Here is a 15,997-nt window from a genome sequence, read left to right on the forward strand (position 1 = left end):
TGAGGCTTAGCAAACGACGTTGATAAGTTCAGAAGTTGATGTTGTTAACCTCTTGGTCTAAACACCACTTGAACTGGATCATTTTCAGGTGGATATGTGAATAAAAAGGTGCCTATTCAACTTTCGTGGTTTATGTGGTCCTGGTGAGTGAAGGGATGGTGGTTCCAGCCAGGTTTGCATCAAAGTACACATCAGGAAGTGGTTGCCAGTGCGCAAATGGCCGCCACTTAAACATACATAAAATATCTATTAAGTAAATAAACTGAGTACACTTCATCTCCTTCTTCTAAATTTGTTTAGTTTTTCTTCTCTCCATCTCCCACTTCCACTAGTTATTATTTTGTTTTATTTCATTTCATTTTTATACATTTTTATTATATTATTCCACTCAATTTTAATGTTGATGCATGCCAGGGTTGTATCTAAATACACACTTGAGTGAAGTGAGGGGCGCCCAGATTTTTGGGGGCATGTTTAATTTACCCTAAATACATTTGAGTACCACAGACGAAAAACAGTCTAAGTCCAAATTTCAGACTGACCCCTCCACGAAAAGGCCTCATTGTCCTGAACCCTTATCTATCATTTATATATTATGGATCAATAGTGTGGACTTAGACTGTTATTCGTCTGTGGTACTCATTTATCCATAGACTTTGGCTGGGACAGGAAATTTATAATTAGGCTCTCGACAAACTCTTTTAGCGCCGTGATCGCCTTTTGACGTCTTCTGGTCCAAATGCCCTCAGCACCGAGATCGCCTTTTGACGCTTTTTTAATATACATTGATTACGGTTCACAACTGTGTGCTCTATACTCCGGTTCGGGTGCGATAAAATAAAATAAAAAGATAAATACAAAAAATGAAGTGAAGTGAAATCTCTGCTGGATTATGCTGTCTATGGGAACGCAGTTTTTAGAATCATATCTCTTCTTAATATCTTCTTTTTGGATCAAAACAACTTCATTTGCGCCTCATTTCTCTAAACGATATGATCCCTGGTTACAAAATGCATGTTTTGGGTGAATTAAAGAAGATTCCACCCAATCCCCAAGAAATCAAGCCATAGTATGGGCTCCAATCAGCAAGCATCCATTCCATACGAATGAATGGATGCTTGCTGATTGGAGCCCATACTATGGCTTGATTTCTTGGGGATCGGGTGAAGATTCGCAGGACCTGTATACATATAGCGATTATTATTCACTTCCTGATTCTCAGTTTCCGAGTGAAACGGCTTTCAAAATAATAGGGTTCCTAATAGAGAATGAACTAGTGGCGGTCCTAGAGTACACAATTCATGGGGGGGATGGCGGCGGGTGAGTTAAAAGTCCATAGACTTGGCTGGCCTATGACGAAATAATGCCCCTCAAAAATCAGGGGTATGAACGTTGAATGTTAAGGCTACAATGTATTTTTCCATTGTTGTTGTTTTTTTTCTTTTTTCTATTTGTATATTTAAATGTTGTATATATTGTCTACTGATGTAAAACATTCATTCCAGCTGAGCATGTTTACATCTTATTTATTATATACCAGTACTTATGTTCATTAATGCTCTGTCCTCATAAGGATATACCAGTACTTGTGTTCATTACTGCTCTGTCCTCATAAGGATATACCAGTATGTTCATTACTGCTCTGTCCTCATAAGGATATACCAGTACTTGTGTTCATTACTGCTCTGTCCTCATAAGGATATACCAGTACTTGTGTTCATTACTGCTCTGTCCTCATAAGGATATACCAGTACTTGTGTTCATTACTGCTCTGTCCTCATAAGGATATACCAGTACTTGTGTTCATTACTGCTCTGTCCTCATAAGGATATACCAGTACTTGTGTTCATTACTGCTCTGTCCTCATAAGGATATACCAGTACTTGTGTTCATTACTGCTCTGTCCTCATAAGGATATACCAGTACTTGTGTTCATTAATGCTCTGTCCTCATAAGGATATACCAGTACTTGTGTTCATTACTGCTCTGTCCTCATAAGGATATACCAGTACTTGTGTTCATTAATGCTCTGTCCTCATAAGGATATACCAGTACTTGTGTTCATTACTGCTCTGTCCTCATAAGGATATACCAGTACTTGTGTTCATTAATGCTCTGTCCTCATAAGGATATACCAGTACTTGTGTTCATTACTGCTCTGTCCTCATAAGGATATACCAGTACTTGTGTTCATTACTGCTCTGTCCTCATAAGGATATACCAGTACTTGTGTTCATTACTGCTCTGTCCTCATAAGGATATACCAGTACTTGTGTTCATTACTGCTCTGTCCTCATAAGGATATACCAGTACTTGTGTTCATTACTGCTCTGTCCTCATAAGGATATACCAGTACTTGTGTTCATTAATGCTCTGTCCTCATAAGGATATACCAGTACTTGTGTTCATTAATGCTCTGTCCTCATAAGGATATACCAGTACTTGTGTTCATTACTGCTCTGTCCTCATAAGGATATACCAGTACTTGTGTTCATTACTGCTCTGACCTCATAAGGATATACCAGTACTTGTGTTCATTACTGCTCTGTCCTCATAAGGATATACCAGTACTTGTGTTCATTACTGCTCTGTCCTCATAAGGATATACCAGTACTTGTGTTCATTACTGCTCTGTCCTCATAAGGATATACCAGTACTTGTGTTCATTACTGCTCTGTCCTCATAAGGATATACCAGTACTTGTGTTCATTACTGCTCTGTCCTCATAAGGATCCTACCTAAATGACACCTATGGGTTCAACCACTGGAAAGGCATAGGTTGGCAGGCGTTCCTTACTCCCAGCTCCCCAGGCATCCACACACTCCTTCAGCTGTGACCAGATGTAAAGGCACATCGCGGGCCAAGTCTCTCTCGGCCTCCCGGAGGAGTAACTCAACCCCAGCTCCCCCTCTCTCCTTCCGAGCAGAACAGATCTATCATCATTTACGTCCTGCTGAGGGCTGTTTGTCTCGGCCGGTCACTGCTCCCCTTAGTAAAGGTCAGAGCATAAGAGGCTGTTTAGCGAAGCCTCGGCCCCGTATGAAAGGCCCGCCTTCAGGAGGTACGCCCTGGCGAGTGCGGAGGCGAGAGGAGGAAATGAGGGCGAAATGAATGAAAGTCGCATTGAAATCAAAGGGACCCAAGATAAATGAGAGCGGTGGTTGGAAATCACCTGGGCTGTGGTGAGAGAGCAAGAGGAGGGAGAGGGTAAGGGAGCAAAAGGGAGAAAGAGAGATCAATTAGATGGATGGCATTGAGAAGTGATTGGATATTGAGAGAGAGAGAGAGAGAGAGAGAACAAAATGGAGGCTTGAGAAAGAGAGAGGGGGCGAAAGGGAGAGATGGATGAATGGGACTGGAAAAGGGATGAATTTACGAAGGAGAGGTGATGGAAAGAGTAGAGAGGAATAGAAGAATGAATGGAGTGAGGGAGGGAGGGAGGAATTTAACTGAGAAGGCATATAGGAAATGGATTGTGAGACAGGGATGGAGTAGCCTAGTGTTCTCAAAGTCGGGTCCAGGAACCCCCAGCGGTCCTTGAGGGGGTTCCAGGGTGTCCCCTGCAGCTAAATGAGTTAGTTACTGTAATAGCAACACATTCTCACCCCCAACCCGTCACTTACCACTTTAACCCGATATACTGTATATCGGCTACAACCTCACAGCATGTCACATCACTTGCAGATCTGCTATTTGCACAAAAATGTTGACACATTTTGAATATTTTTGAAACATGTTAACACAAATCTAGTATGCCGTCCCCCCACAAAATCTTTACAGATGGAGGCAAAATACATATTAATTTGGGGGTCCTTGTCCTTGACATGAAAACATTTGAGAAACACTGGAGTAGCCTACAGCCTACAGATAAAAGAGAGAGAGAGAGAGAGAGAGAGAGAGAGAGAGAGAGAGAGAGAGAGAGAGAGAGAGAGAGCTTGATGACCGAGGGATGGAGGGATGAAACTGAGAAGGGAAAGCATTTAGTGAGAGTGAGCGTGGAGAAGAGATGGACGAATTAATGAAGTGAGTGAGCGATGGATTTGGAAAAGGAGAGTGGAGCGAGAGAGAGAGAGAGAGAGAGAGAGAGAGAGAGAGAGAGAGAGAGAGAGAGAGAGAGGTGGAGCGAGGAAAGAAGGAGGGATGGAGCAAGGGGTAGAAATAGGTAGAAAAAGAGAGAGAGAGAGAGAGAGAGAGATTGATATAGTGAGGGATGAATGAAGGGAGGTATTGGGGCATGGATGTACTGGAGAAGGCTCTAATACCCGGCTTATATATACTTCATTGTATGACAGTGTCGTGTGCCGACAATAACCGATCTACAAGCTCACAGCACGCTGCGGATGCAACCTATTGTGAGCTTGTAGAACAGCTTTTTTCAGCGTGCGACACCGTCGTACGACGGAGCATAAATTAGGCATAATGTTAGGGGGTAATTATTAGTGATTGAGCGGTTTCCACCCTGGGTGCGTTTCATTAGCGACCGCTGCCCTCTGCACACAATCTCCCCTCTGTGTTTTTTGGGGTCGGCGAAAAAGCCCTGGGTTTATTTGACCATCTGAAATCTTAACAGTTAATACCTGTATGTTTCCAGCATAATATTGTCTCTGGCAGAGAATGCCAGAAAACCTCCCCCGCCCCCCTGCGAAAATAAACGTGCGTCCTCACGGCAGGTAATTTGAGGGCCGCGTGTGTGTGTGTGTCTGTGTGTGTCTGTGTGCGTGCGTGCGTGCGTGCGTGCGTGCGTGCGTGCGTGCGTGCGTGCGTGTGTGTGTGTGTTTGTTTGGGGAGCAAAGATGTGGAAGAGAGTATAGGCAAGGGGCAAGAGAGATAAGCAGCAAAACGAGAGGGATAGAAGGATAGGGAGGAGAGTGAGCCGGCTTAGAGATATAAAGGGAGGGGAGAGAGGTGCTGAGGGATTGATGGAGTAACAGAGGATGAGAGAGAGATGAATGGAAAGTCAGAGAGAGGGGTGGTGTGGTGGTGATATACAATAGTTATAAGAGAGAGAGTCAGATAAAGGGGGTCAGGTGCAATGGTGGAAAGTTTGATGTATACTTTTTCTTTACTTGAGTATGTCCATTTTTCAATACTTCTAGTTCACTACATCTCAGAGGCAAATATGGTACATGTTTACTCCACATCAATTATTTCACAGCTTAGTTTACTTTGCAGATTTATACCTCCTATATGGAAATAGCAGCTTGTAGATTTGTTCAAATTTGAGTACTTTGATACTGCGATATATGCTGATGCCAATACTTTTACATTTTTCCACAAACAAACGTTTGATTACAGGATCTTGCACCATTGGTCAGGTTGTACAAGGAAGAATTGAAAACAAGACATGAAGGTATGAGGTCAGAAAACGACAAAGGTTTTGGCATTGTAATTGTTAATGGATTAAAGAATCCTCTTAGTTCATACAGTGTCACACAATAGTAGCACAAAATAAGGTTTTGAGCTTTTAGATCTGCTAGTTTTGAACCTGATAACTGTTTTGGACATATGAGGTTTCCACCTGACAGCAATGATAGACTATTTGAATGTGTATAAGCTGAGCCTAACCCTAACCCTAACCCTGTATAAGCTAAGCCTAACCCTAACCCTAACCCTGTATAAGCTAAGCCTAACCCTAACCCTGTGTAAGCTACCACTAATAACCTAAATCTAAAAAAGAACTAATGCTGTCAACTATTTAAGAATGCAGTAAAACCTATTCTATGTGCCTGAGATGTGAGATGTGATGGAGTAATAAAGTAGGCCTATCAACAATGGAAGAAAGAAAGAGAGAAAGAAAGAAAGAAAGAAAGAAAGAAAGAAGCTGAAAGAAATTGTATTTAGCACTTGAGTAAATGTAAAATAGTTACTCTCTACCATAGAGGAGAAGAGATGAAGGACATGAAGTGCAGTATACAGAAGAGATGAAGACATGGATTAGGAGTGGGTTGTGGATGAGAGAGAGAGTGTGTGTGTGCGTGCGTGCGTGCGTGCGTGCGTGCGTGCGTGCGTGCGTGCGTGCGTGTGCATGCATGCATGCGTGTGTGTGTGTGCATGCATGTATGTGCGCACGCACGTGTGTGTGTGTGTGCGTGTGCATGCGTGTGCATGTGTAAACAGAGGTCCAACTCTTGTGCACCTGGTAACGTGAATTCAGATTGTATGCAGATGAATTTACATTTTCATTTTAATCAAAAACATGGCTTCTTTTTTTATACTTTATACTTTATACTTTATACTTTATACTTTATACTTTATACTTTATACTTTTTATTTTATCTGAACACCACAGTGTAGTCATACAGATACAAAACCAACACATAGAACAATATAAAGACAAATAAAAACAGGAACAATGACAGCAAAAAAAAAAGTACAATAAAGACAAAAAAGATGCAGAAATAAAACATGGCTTCTTGACCATCTTTCCCGTCAGTTTTAAAGCTACAATCCATAACTTGTTTTAGTGACTCAAACATTACTTTGACCAAAGTTGTATGAGTATGTTAATTGTGACCGCAGGTCGCAATTTACTATATGAAATTGTGCATTTCCTCAAAATCCCCATACATGCATGGGGAAAGCCCATGCATGTATGGTGCCCAGGTCTCGTGACATCACGTGACATCATCAGGGATGGAGATCCCTGTCCATACCCTGTCCATACCTGTCCATTTAAACTCTAGACGGGCCTGCCCCAAAGTTATTAATGCAGCCGTGCCCGGCAGCCGGCGGAAACTAGAGTTCTCAACAGGCCCGGCCCTACCTGGGCCCTCATCAAACCATGCACTCAAGACACTGCCCCTGCTGCCACCCTTAGATCTCCAGGAGCTGACCTGTTCTGAAATTCCATATGTTGATCTGACCTCATCAAACCCTGTACACTCAAGACACGCTCCATATATGGCCAGTAAAGAATTCATTCCATATGTTGATCTGACGCCAGCGCTCGCCCAGCAGTCTGCTGTCACCCAGGCGGATGCGTGCACGCGGGGTCGCTTCTCGCCCTCAGGCGTCTTACTCGTACAATATAGTAACAAACACAACTGCAGTGGTTGGTCTCTGCTCTTCTATTGAGACAGTTAGATACGGTGGTCGGGTATAGGATGGCACGGTTGGCAAGACGCATTGCATGAAACTCAAATGGAAATAGGTCCTCTATCCAAAACTTCTCTCTGATCAACAACGCGGCCCGGGCAGGACATGCAAATGACAGATTGCAGCTTTAAAGTTGTACCGTAGAAATGTTGAACCCTTCCAGGTCTGTAACTCTGGGTGGGGCGCATACGTTGGTCCAACATACAAACAGTCCGACATGCTGGTTAAGACTCACCCATGGCTTCCCGCCATGCATTGCCGGTTAAGACAAATGCGTTGCCGGTTAAAACTCACCCGTGGCTTCCCTGGGAGGTTAGGGTTAGGTTAGGGTTAAGGGTAGGGTGTCATACTAACGCCTGTCGGACTATACGTCGGACTAAACAATCACATACACTTACTGTTTCTACTTACTGTTGTACACTATCAGAGTTATGGGGGCCCCTCCCTTGAAATGAAAAGGTTTGAGAACCTCTAGGCTCTGCATTGAATGATGGTCCTTTAATCTTCTACCTTTCTTTTTCTGTTTTCCTCCCAAAAATGGGATACCTACCATTTTGTCAAAATTGAGTGGGGGAGAATTTGTGCTCAAAATGCTGCCTCAATCATTACAGCCCAAAATGCTGTGCTCAGCAGCCTTTAACTAAACAAAGTCAGTGTGCTTGATGCTCATAATGACCTCTCTGGCCCTCTAGATTTCCCCCCCTTCTCTTTCTCTGTCAAAACACACTGAAACACCTGCACACATGCTGTGATTTTTCATAATCATGTTACCAAGCCGTGCATGCCTGCAGTCATTTACCCACCAACACATTTCCACTCTGCGTCAAAGGAAGTGGGGTGTGGGGTGTGGGCTATGGAAGCTGATAGGCTACAATCATCATCATCATCATCATCATCATCATCATCATCATCATAAAACATACACGGTCATGTGTCACAAAGCAAGTTTTAATGCATGTACATGACACACATTTGCACGAACGCATGAACACAGATGCACGCACGCACGCACGCACGCACGCACGCACGCACGCACGCACGCACGCACGCACGCACGCACGCACGCACGCACGCACGCACGCACGCACGCACGCACGCACACACGCACACACACACACACACACGCACACACACGCACACACACACACACACATTATCAAGGGGCCCTGGCCCATGTGAAAAGTGGAGCAGCTTTTTCCCCTGGGCTGGCAGGCATTAGGGAGGAGGGGAAGAGGAGAAAGTCAACATTTCCAGGGTTGAAGGCAAATGACGGAGCCCGGGCCACTCCAAGCCACAGGCACGTTAAGCAAACACCTGTGGCTCAGGTGGAAAAGCAAGGCCTCTCCGGGAGAGAGAAGGAGCCCTTTCACTGGTTCCCCTCAAATTCAGCCGTCCTCAGCATATGGTCACTACACACGCTCACACACTATACACCAACTGGTTCTCAAAGTGGGGTGCGGGGACCCCCCGAGGTCTGTGAGGGGTCTCCAGCAAAAAAAAAAGAAGAGTTAAACCGCTTTAAGCCGATCTATGAGCTTGTAGATCTGTTATTTTCAAAAGCATCTTCATAAAATGTGATATTTGTGAAATGCAAATCTTGTGGGTCCCTCTGCATGGCACAGAATATTTTCAGATTAGGATCTGTGGCCAAATGCAAATGGGGGGGGGGGGGGGACAACTAATGCCTGTCGGACCAAACATATGTGACCCCTCCCAGTGGTTTGAGACACAAGTCGGCGCTAATGAAACTCCACAATTGACCAAAATACTGGATTCGGTCACATATGCACCCTTCAGGAGGTGTTTTTACCCTTCAAGATGAGTCTTGTGTCTATGTACAGTAGGCTATTTATTATAAATATTTTAACTTTTTCAGAAAACTTCAGGTCAGGATTTAGAAGGCATTTTTAGAATCGGCATCAGTCCTAAATGGGTTAATTTGGGGGTCCTTGACATGAAAAGGTTTGAGAAGCACTGCACTAAACTACTGGTTCTCAACGTTCCAACTGGACCCTTATGCATCTGTATCTCCATAAGTGTACGATCTATACAGTGTTTAACTCTGAGGGGGTCTGTTCCATTTGGACGTCTGGTGGTCACCAGACCTGAATTTGTGAACCAGTGGTTCACTGTCACTGGTTTTCAAAGTGGGGCCCAGGGACGCCCAGTCATCCTTGGGAGTGTTCCAGGAAGGCCCTACTTGAAAATGAGCTAATCTACAAGATTATAACATTGTGCGATGTGATGCATTATGTGCTTGTAGATCTGCTAACCTGCTTTCACTAACCAGTATTCATTCATTTTTAAATAGATCAATGCAGTAATGGTACATTTCCGTTGTAGGCTGTAGTGGAGGCAAAGTATGACCTTGATTACTATTTCTATGCATTTGATGTATTACCTTGTGTTGTTCTTGCTTACAGTAAATCACTCTGGATTAAGTTAAATACCTAAATTGTAAATTATATGAGTGGACAGAGGCAAAGTACAAAGGCAAAGTGTTGCATGTCACCCCTCTCTCTCTCCCCAATACAAAAGGAGGAAAGGGGAACTGCAGTTATTGCAAAACCTGTGTGTATGTCAGATATCCACATTACACCACAGTACCTGTATTGAGCTGTTACATTGTTGTCTGGGTGTTAATGGTCAACACAGTAAAGTGTAAAGCCATGGCAATCACTGGGACTGGGAGTACTGGTTTTCCTTCTAGCCTGCACCTGGGTCACCACTTGAAAAAAAAAACACTACCAGTGTTGTTAACCAACAAGTAGTCTGGGTCCCATGACCAGAGTTGAGAAAAATCTCAAATAGGGTGTGGCAGAAAGCTGGTGGGTTACAGTGGGTGGCAAAGAAAATAAATGATATAGGCTATATTCAAAAACCAAATAAACTAGAAAGAAAATAAAGGGAATGTCCCAGACGTTTTCCCTTTTTTCCGACGTTTTACCCTTTCATTCACAAACCAGTGACAATGGCGTTCCGACCAACATGGTGTTTGGTTACCCCGCCAAATCCCCATGTACGCAAATGCGACAACCATAGACATTTTCCAGACGGCCAAAAAAACACACAAAAAAGCACATCAGAACGCATTATATTGGTTTCTCTCCTTTCAAACAAAAACAATCTAACCCCTTTTTTCCAAGAGGGGAACATTCTACTGAAAAAGGTCAACCTGTCCCCGCCCCTCTCCATCAGTGCGTTCACTTCGAGGGTCACGTCAAAAGGTTTTTACAGTTCAGCGAACATATCCAAACCCCGGTCACAGTTTCCATGTCGGAGACGCCACTGTTCTCTCAAGCCCTCACTTTTGGTCGCTGTCGGTCAGAAACCTCTTATCTCCACATTTTAACTTTGTTTTCATGTTTCTTTCGCTCTACTTCGTCATGCTTGTGTGTCTACAAGCTCAAAATGTGCCGCTGTGAGTTTGTAGATCTGCTATTTTTGCTATTTTATCATTTGAAACAGTTTTGGACATATTGCCACCATGTTTTGTCGTTTGGAGCGGGGTGGCGTTGTTGGTCACTGTCAAAATACTGAGCGTTCATTTAAATGTGAGTGTACGAATGTAACAAAATGGAGTTTAATGAGTCTTCAGGGGTTTAATTTTTCACATTTCTATACACTCAGATTTAAATGAAAAGCCATCATTTTACTGGGGGATCTTGGCCACGAACCTACACGTCTACTCATTCCCTCCGGACTGTTCGTAGTTGAGGGTGGGGGTTTTAGGGTGTGGTTGGGTTGGGTGATGATGGTTTCTGCGAGTGACGAGCGAGCTCATAAACAAGGAAATTGTTTGGGGGCCCCCACCTGCAACCCGTAAACTCCTCCACGCGGATTTGATGTTCTCAAATTTGTTCCACCACAAGTCGAAAATAATGGGGATGAGAGAACGGAGAGGGAGAGAGTGAGGCCTTCATGTCGTGTGTTAGCCAAAAGGGGGCACTGGAAGAGCATCGGCTAGCAGGCATTTAGAGTAAATACATACAGTATACCCAGGGTTCAGTTTGAAGTCAACTGGTAGAAGCTTCCTTCCTCCTGCCCAGGCACAAGCACACAAGCACACACTTGCGAGCACGCGCACACACACATACAGCACAGTACACACACATACAGTACACACGCACGCACACACGCACGCACACACACACACACACACACACACACACACACACACACACACACACACACACACACACACACACACACACACACACACACACACACACACACACACAGTCACACATGTAAACACACGCAACCGCAGGACAAACACCAGACAGACTTGGTGGTTTGTGTGTGTCTGAAGTAGTGTAAAGGCTGCGTATACTGTAGGTCAGGGCAAAGTAGTCTATACATGTATGGTTCTAACTGAATATGGCATTATTATTGAGACAATATAGAGGGTCTGTGAGACCAGTGACCACTGAACATGACTGGAACATAAAGGAATGTGACCTCGCTTTCTCTTGATATTCCCACTTTTTATGCAAGTTTTAGTGCTTGGAATAGATGGAATTGGTGCAGGTATTTTTGGTTTAACAGTATACAACTGAAAATAATATGGTATTAGAATGAATTGACTAGTATTGTCCCAGGACTTTGTTCAAGCGCACACAGCCACCCACGCACGCACGCACGCACGCACGCACGCACACACACACACACACACACACACACACACACACACACACACACACACACACACACACACACACACACACACACACACACACACGATCCTAACTGTGAGCAGATGCGATGCGGGTTGGACTCAGGCGAGCCATGGTGAGTCAAGCTGAGAGACAGCGAGGGACAATTATACTTGTCCTAAGGGGAGATTTCACCCAAACATTACAGTTGTAAACAAGGTAACCTGTTGGTCACGGCTGCGTTTCCGCTTTAATCCCTGCTGTGGAATGTTTCCACATGGCTGACCTGTTACCAAATCTTACAATACATCTACAATTTACAATTTACAATTTAGGCATTTAGCAGACGCTCTTAATCCAGAGCGACTTACATTAGGCAGGAACAAAAGTATGGGAATACATCACATATATAAAATGCATTTATCAAGAAACATGCGTAAGCTAAGAACGTAACTAGAACATATCTATATATGACACTATACATATTAACTATACATATACTATACTATGCTATACATATGTACTATGATGTGCTATATGACTATATACAATGCAATTATTGTGCTGTCTACATGACATGCTATAAGTCTGTTTCAAATGCTATCTAAGTCTAAAAAGTGCTATCTAAGGGGGTAGGATAAGTGCTATGGGCCATGATGGAGTCTGATCTACATCTATACAACTTCACTGTTGGATGGTTTTCAACATACCATTATGTGTACATCTGCAGACTGTACTCCAATGTAATGTAGGTGTTTTCAATCACACTCCCTGATTGGCCTAAATGTACAGGGACATCACATTTAAGATACACCAGGTTGCTATTGAAGTTTTGCACCTGTCCCAATAATTATCGTAATTGCTATTGCATAATGTTGATTCTGGACTACACAGAGGCTAACCAGCTTCAAGATACATCTGTATCTTTCATATGCTGTTTTTTTAATAAGTCTTACCATGGCTTATGCTAATAAAATTAGTTTTCCACCAATGGCTCTGAATATCAGAAGAACCATTCTATAAAGCAGGGGTTCTCAACGTTTTTGGCCGGGGACCCCCGGAAATGCTTTGGCAACGTCTCGGGACCCCCACCCCGCCCCCTCCCGACCCCCAATATAAATTGACTGCTACAATAACCTTAAACCATTTTGGGCGGGAACCCCTTTTGGTGGTTTTAAGCATTGTTATAATTTAGCTATTTAAAAATAGCAGATCTACAAGCTCATAGCGCGCCACCGAGTGGCGCGCTACGAGCTTGTAGGTCTGCTATTTTTGAAAAATCGTGATAAAAAAAAAAAAAAAATCATTTTTTTTTTTTTTAAATAATTTGGGGACCCCCTAAAATAATTAGGCGACCCCCCCGAGGGGTCGCGACCCACGGGTTGAGAATCCCTGCTATAAAGGTTCCCACCATCTAAACCAACTTCTTTCCCTCCCTGTGAGAGGTTTTACAGAGCAGTACATTTCCAGCATGTCTCGGAGACAGACCGACACGTCTCTAAGCACCGGCTCAAAGTTATGGAAGGATGGTTGACTGGTCACTGGTTACGAATGGACTCTTTATTGTATTGCTCTAACCGCACGGCTCACGGCATACGTGTCACTTTTCTTTTTCTTGTGTTCTCGAACCGTCTCGGTCAGTTGAAGCAGAATGAAAAAGCCCACGCACAAAGGTCACCAAGCCAGGTTTATTATTGTCGTCGCGTGGCAGTAGGTGGAACACGCGTAAGAAAGAGTGCAGTGGCACGTTGAGAGCAGCTGGAAGAACTGAATCCACATGACTTTTTAACCCGCTGTGGTATAGCAGCAGGAACGCCTTCTGACTGTCTTGTCTTGAGAGGGTAAACGTTGATCAAAGACAAAAAGCATCCTGTGCACCCCTTCAATGGCCAGCCCCAACCCGAATGGTAAAACCACATTTTCCTCTGATCCGGTTCCCGTTTTGTATACGCCCTGGACAGTCTGCTTGTGTTGAACCTTTTCTAAAACTGTTGGACAGTACAACAATCCCTCCTCACCGCCACTAGCGTGCAATGCCGTGCATGCAGTGATGTTTGTGGGTATCCATCCAGCAGTACACAGTATTATGTCTGAGTCTAGAGTAGGCCTATGAGTGTTTATGTGCATGTCATTCTCCTTAAAACCACTTCAACCCTGTTTATTTAGTTGGCCGGTGTCACCCTGGTAGGCCTACCCCCTTTTTTCCCTCTACACTAATTATGTTTTGCAGAAAATAGCATTGTGACCTTGTAGATATTGTTTTGCTGAAAGTTTGCCCCAGAATAAAGGACACTACGGTTCATGTGGTTAACCTTATAGGTTACACGGTTACATTTTCATTGAATTAAATTGAATTATGATTGCAGAGTAGGGTAGTACGTGAAGGATAGATGAAGGGTGGCTATAATTGACAACACTCTGTACGGGTAAACTCCGAAGGCAGGACAGATGCAAAAAGAAAAACGTTTACAATGGCAACAACTATGAAGTAATAACACAGGACAGATGTATGGTGAGTGGCCTTACACTGTACTTATAGAGAGACAGATGTAAAATGATGTTATATAGGTACTGTTGTGTTTAATTTCTTTGTTTCCTTCAGTGACAGCCACCTATCCAGTCACGTTGTTCATCCCAAATTTTGTCTGTCTGTCTGTCCATCTGTCCGTCCGTTCGTCCGTTCGTCCGTCTCTCTCTCTGTGTGATAAGTTAACTTTGACGTGATGTGTAAATTGACACAAATTGGGTAAATCCTTACACGCACAGGATTTCACAGTGTATAGGTCGGAGGAGAGAGGTTGAGATAGTGAGAGTAACTCAAAAGTGATGGTTGAGAGAGGAAATGGGACAGGGGTGGGACAAGAAACAGGAAGACAAAGACAAAGCTATAGCGAGGACAAAGAAAAACAGAATAGGGACAGAAAGCAAGAGTGACAGACAGACAGACAGACAGACAGACAGACAGACAGACAGACAGACAGACAGACAGACAGACAGACAGACAGACAGACAGACAGACAGACAGACAGACAGACAGACAGACAGACAGACAGACAGACAGACAGACAGACAGAGAGAGAGAGAGAGAGAGAGAGAGAGAGAATAACACCACAGAAAAACACCAGCTCCTATTACAAACCACTAGAGACCCCGGGCCATGGGCTCTCCTGCCAAATCTCAGAAAAAGTCCAAGACAGGGCTCTTTTGGCTTCTAATTATTCCTAAAGTTCGGCCTTAGCTAAATTTATGACACCAGAGAAGCTGGCGCGCCTTGTGGCATTATAAATTAAACTGGCAAAGAGGTTTAGAGTCAAGACTTATATACCCCCCTCCCCTCGTCTTCCAAACACTGGCAGTGAGGGTTTAGCTATACAGCGGGAAAACGTGAAGCAGCGGAGGAGTTCTTGACATTACAGATGCCCATATTAATGCCATGTGCTTGAGTGTTTCTCCTATATTTGACCCGATGTACCCCATTTTTAAAAGCAGTGTCTTTGAGCGTGTGCATGTGGGTGCATGGGTGTACTGGCAGCGGTGGCCGAACGGTGTGCGGAGCGGTCTTGATAACGGAAGGTTGCCAGTTCGTATCCCCGGACCGGCATGTTAAAATTACCACCGCTGAAGTGCCCTTGAGCAAGGCATTGAACCACTACCATGAAATGTTCTATGAGCAGGGCCTGGCTGTAAACAAGTATCTGATGCTTAGTCCAGTTACCCTGGGTAAATATAGTAACTTTGCTTTGCTTTGCTTTGGGAATGTAACACTTTTTCCATCCTAGTTTTGGTCTACGGTAGTCAATCAAACACTTGAAAGTTAGAGTCCCTTCTTAGCTGTACCGGCACAGGATGTTACAGGATGAAAAATGTTTTCTTGGTGTGGTGTCAGGAAAATGGAGAGCCCAAAAAAAGTGGGCATCTTTTGTATATAAATGGACAATATAAATGGTGCATTTATATAGCACCTTTATCCAAGGCGCTTTACATAGATTGTGCATTACATTCACCCATTCACACACCGATGCCGGGGGGGAAACCATGCAAGGCCCCAACCTGCACGTCGGGAGCAATTAGGGGTTCAGTGTCTTGCTCAAGGACACTTCGACACTACACCCTGGGGGAGCCTGCAGGGATCGAACTGGGAACCTTGCGGTTGCCATCCGGTCACTCTACCCCTGAGCCACTACCGCCCACCTGACAGGCAAGGGCCCTTATATGCCCATAAGCAAGGCACATGTATGGCGGAAAA

This window comes from Electrona antarctica, assembly GCF_951216825.1.
Source record: "Electrona antarctica genome assembly, chromosome: 9".
In the NCBI taxonomy this organism is placed as follows: Eukaryota; Metazoa; Chordata; class Actinopteri; order Myctophiformes; family Myctophidae; genus Electrona; species Electrona antarctica.